Source organism: Falco biarmicus, chromosome 3 (assembly GCF_023638135.1).
Source record: "Falco biarmicus isolate bFalBia1 chromosome 3, bFalBia1.pri, whole genome shotgun sequence".
NCBI lineage: Eukaryota > Metazoa > Chordata > Aves > Falconiformes > Falconidae > Falco > Falco biarmicus.
The window spans coordinates 49582535-49588248 of NC_079290.1; positions in this window are offsets into that span (position 1 = coordinate 49582535).

A 5714-nucleotide genomic window follows, 5' to 3' on the forward strand; every position below is an offset into this window, starting at 1 on the left:
TTTCCTCATTCAAGATGGAGTACCCTTGCAGTTATTTTCCAGCTTTTTTTGTGTTGCTGTATATAACAAAATAAGCTTTCCCATGAGACAAATACATTGAAAAACTTTAGGAAGGGGCCAGTATTCAAGAAGATACTCTCCTGGAGAATACAAAGCAGGACAAAAATACAGCTTTTGCATGGAATTCCTGTCAGTCTACAATGTCTTATTGGATCCTTACAGGATGGACAGATGCTCTATAATTAAATTTAAGTCCAGCTTGGAATATAAAAGTAACTCAGTACTCTCATCTCCTCTGTGTGCAAGGAGTGCAACACTGCTGGTCATGTCAACGTTATACACCGTATTTCTGTGCTGACTTCACATTCCTCATAGACCAAATTCTAGAGTTATTTGGAATGAATATTTTTATCCCATCGGCAATGCTTCATTCTGTGAAAACCAGACCTGAAAGGATACCGCTGTAATGATATTAAACTGTTTCTAAAGAGATGATCACTCACCAATATTTTTCATGGCAAGTATAATGATTCACATATGTTTTCACATATGAAAATATTCATAATGAATCTGGTAGCTATTGGCCTTTGCTACAGCACACATTTTTTTCTGAAATTTGGCTTGCTCCTTCATGTCAGGTTATTGGTGTCATGAAATGATTTTCAGGAACTTCTCAAATCATTTGACTGATACTTTTGGCATTAAAAGTGATTCTACTGACCACCAGAGTAACTGTGGCTGGCTTTGCAATCTCACTTTCTTGTGTGAGACAGTCTTTTCTGTTAAAGAATTGAGGAGACGTAAGGCTTGATGCAATGCCTATGAATAATTTTTTTTTTCCCCCATGGGCTTTGAAGCATTTCATAAATCTCCTGCAAAGAAACTTCAAAATTCTTATCTACCCTTTGAATTAGTAAGGTTTTAAAGTGGAACAGTGCTTTAATAGACCAATGAAATTCACACAATAGGAAATATTTCTTCTTTGTACCACCATATTTTGAGAAGAACTAGCAACAATTGATTATTTAATTTCTCTGTGTTATGTTACTTTATTGTAGAGTCAACACAACCATCTACTGCCATCAATATTAACATCTGAATAACTTCTTTCCGTTATGAAATTTGTTTTGTTTCTTAATTGATTCATTACTTTCATTTAATTCTTTAACATGGCAATTGTGGGACAACAGGTATCATTCAAATAACTTGGGGAAAAAAATGGCCACCAGATATAATACACATAATCAACTAACTACTGAAGTTTGAAAACTCTGAAACCATAAAAAGGTATTACAAAAAATAACATATAAAGAAGCAACATTACTGAAACCACTCTGCCTAACGACCATCGTCTCCAACCACATACAGAAAAACTAACACATTCGCAGTGTATGGCCAGATTCAATTAAGAGCTGTAGCCAGTTCTGTTAGGCAAGGCTTTCAATGAAAATGAAAAGGCAGATGTGAGGAAGACTTCATCGGAGGATTTTTCAGGATTCTATTCTAGGCTGCAGAAACTGTATGAAAGTTTAGTGTGTTCAGTAGTGACATTAAGGTTTATATTAGTGCCAGCTGGAGAGCCAATGTTTTAAATTTCGGATTATTTCTATTTATCTTGAATAGGCATTGAAAAATTGCTGGTAAATACTGAGAAAGATTCAGATACAATACAGAAAATTTAAACTGTGGAAATATTGAAATGATTTGACATGGTGAGATAACAATACAAGCTGGTTGTGTGTTTATTCTTTTAGGGAGTTATTTCCCTGATACTAAAAAAAAAAAAAAAAAAAAAAAAAAAAGGAGCACTTTTTCAGCTAACTCTGAACGTATGTTAGTGGCATGGAAGTGCATTTCATGGTTGTATTCTACGTATGATAGGGTAAATAGTAAGACATCATTTTTATCACAACAAACCTGAAGAAGATATTCAGAAAATTGTAGATTATGTTATATTTCAGGTAAGCATGTTTTCATGCCTCATGCTTTCTGAGTGTGCCTTTAACTAATGTTGACAAGTGACTAACTACCAGACTGACACTGGAGATGTTTATATATGCACAAATGAAAAAAAAAAATTGATCTGAAAATTTTCTACCTACCAGAAAATGGGTTAATATAAGACTTGCTAAGGACAATAAACAATGGTTTTGATCCCTTTCATTCCTAGGTCATCAAGACTTTGTTTGCTTTAAAGCATTTAAGTGTTATCTTCTTGTCTGCAAGACTGAAATGATTTCAACAGTCAAATTGACTCATTTTGTAACCACAGGATAAGATAGAACACAGATTATGCCATCTGCTTGTCTGTAACTTGTGCAGATTGCTACCCAGTAGTGTCAGTGATGTAATCAAAGCAGCTCAAGTTACATCGATTTATCATGGGACTAGGGACCATGGCCAAGTGTAACTGCAAACCTGCAACCTCAGGGTTGCTCATTTTTTTGACCATATCCTTGTGTTGCCAAATCCCATTTATAAATGGGACTATTGCCTTGTAATCACATAGCAGTTTTATAAATAATGACTATTTCTTTAACATTTTTATTCAGTATCAAAAATATTAAGATTAGTAACATTTGATGACTTCTATATTTTTTTGTTGTTGTTGAATGTACAAAAGGTCTAGAGATAAACAGGAAAGTAAGATGATATTGAAAGAGTGGAAGCTGCTTTTTGTAACTAAAATGACACTTATTACAGGAGATGTATACTGGTAGAAAGGGTTTGTAATGGAAGAAAACCTAACTGGAAGATATCTTGTGAATTAAATTGAAGACACAAGGTCAAATTCCTGTTAGTGAAAGAGTTGCTGCTGTGAGATTTTAAGGAATTATACTGCCATTCATTTGTAATGAATTTCTTTTTGTTTCTCAGTATCAGCCTGGTGCCCACAAAAAAGAAGATACTGTAGCCTGAAGAAGAAATTTAGCTAAGACAAATTCTAGAATGATTTGGGATTAATAATTTTCACCTATTTGTGATGCTTCATTCCTATTCAATTTGCACTCTGCTGCTTTAAGTATCTGCAAGCTTCTTAGAAAGCTATTATTCAATGATCAGGCTTTGCCCAAAGCAGCTTGAACGGTAACCTAAAACAAATGAAACTAAAAGCTCAACAAATCACCGTTCTCCCATTATGTTGTACCTTCCTTAAATACACTCCAGAAAGGACAGACTTTGTGTCTGAAAATTCTGTAAACAAGAACTGATTGATGCCACATTCCTAAATACTACTGTTTGATTTTTACTCAGCCATTTAAAGAATTTATTGAAATCATTTGATTACTTCCATAGAAAGAAAGAATCTTCAAAAGAAACATTAAGAAAGAGCCAAAGTAATTTTTGTTGTGTTTCAACTAACTAACAAAAAAAAAAAAAAAAAGGCTAAAGAATAGCACCTGAAAAAGATTGGAGCTGGGCTCTAACATCTCGGTTCTCGGCTCTAATGTGAAGTAGTGTGCAAGGTGCATCTAAACAATATGATGCAGCCCCAGAAAAAGATATCCAAGAAGTGCAAACCACAGAGTTGTATCAGCCTGGGGTTATCCATACAGGAGCAGGGGGGAGGGGGAAGGAGTTCAGATTTTCCTTAGCAAGGTTGTGTTGCTTTCACATCCTGACCAAAGAGCTCTTCAGTAATCTGCGCCCTAGTACACCGGACAACCTTGATCATCAAGAGACACTTGTCCTGGTATCTCTCTGCTTAACTGTTCCTTATGTTATGTGCACATGTTACTAAGAAAATAGAAGGCAGAATGGGGAAACAAAAACCTCCCTAGACTTCTAGAATCTTCAAAGAAGCACAGACTATTGTGTTGTTCAAATAGTTCTATTAGGATAATGATTTTAGAAGTTTCCTAAAAGTAGCATTGAAAATACTATTTATTAAGTTGTTTGTCACCAAAATTGTGTTTCAGTAAATGAGATATTGGTATGTATTTTGAGGATGATTTTGATAAAATGGGAAAAATTAAAAATATTTCCAATGCTTAAAAAAAACCCAAACAACAAAGTCTTTCTGAAATTTTCCACTTACAGAAAAGACAGTAAAATTTTTTGAAGCTAGGATAGACATCCAGTAAGGTCAAGTCATCTTATATGAGATTATCAAATAAATATTATATTTTCTGTGTTTATTATTGTTAAAAGCAACAGAAATCATACAAAATCAAATCAACTGGATAAGCAAAATTTTATTTTTTAGCAATTTTTCATCAGACTTCATTGTCCTGTTAATGTCACAGGGTTCACTGAATAGTTTAAATCTACTAAAATCTTAGGAATGGGTTATTTTCCATTCTTATTAATTCCCCAAATGTTATATCCTTTGCAGTATGGTGAATCAGGCTGCATCATTCATATAGGGATTAAAGCTCACTTTCTGGCCCTTATTTTAGCAAGCAACAAAATCATGTTTTGACAGGTGAGTTGAGTGTTGTGTTGCCTGCTTTCATGGGCCATGGGGCATCAAGGAGTACTGCTGAGCTCACAGCTTCAGGGAGTGCCTCAGACTCATCCCAGCTCCATCCTCAGAAAGTTGTCCAAGTATATGCCAGGATGTTTGCTGTCACCTACAGCTAGCCTAGGTTTCTGCAAAGAAGAAACCAGCTGGTCCATAATCTGGACATTTAGGCACACTGGTCATAAAATTCACCTATAAGCCACCTACATAAAATCATGGAGAAAACCACTGTTATGTTCGTTAAGAGAAACTTTATGAGATAAATATTGGTACTTCCCTAAATTCACTTACAAAATCTGGTAGAACTAAATTTAGATTATGTTCATGTAAAGGCTTTTGCAATTTATTCTAATAGCCCCTTCCCATCATTAATTCATCGAAAAATCTAATTTTGCTTCATATGTTTCCTTCTGACCAAACTTCTAAGTAACCTCTTAAAAATAATTTCCTTTATCTCAGAAAAAGAGGTAAGCTTTAGAAACTTATAAGAATCCTCCACAGTAGTGATTTTTTAATTAGTTAGAAATCCAGATTTTTTCTTGATTATTTGAATAAAAAACCTCTGCATTACAGTGTTTTCATTATGAAATATTTTAATAGCATCCATCTATTTTTTCTCTATCTCACTGCTCTTTCTGAACCCTGTCTGTCCTGGACACTAATTAGTTATTTTCTACTTCCCTCAGGTCCATAATAAAATGTGTTTATCTTAATAATATACTGTGAGAAAAACTGTGGAAATTATTATTTTTTTATCACTGGCTTCACCAATATTTGCATCAAAAATTCTTTTTCACACAGTTCTGTATTTCAATGTCTTCTGTGGAATTATATATGATAGGAGCAAAATACGTTTAACATGGTAGGTGTTCCTGTAATTTCAGCTGAGTTGTAGCAGCTGAAAAATCTTCTTGTGTAAAAGCTTACCTATGGCATAAACTACTATATTAAAATGGTCTAAGCAGAAAATAATATGTAATTTCTGAATTTGGCAAAACAACATTTCTTTTAAACTTCTGCACTATCTTCAGCTGGGAAAATGAAAAGAACTGATGTGCAGCAAGAATTACTTTATTACCATTTTAAATAATTGCTAGTCTACTTCAACTTTACTATCAACAGTGGGAATTTTGGTTTATCATATAAAGTTTGATTGTTAAAATTGGGAGCTTGTCTCTGATGGCATTTATTTTCCTGACTGTAGTTGTCATTCATGTTAAAAATAATTACTGTACAACTAAGTATTTGA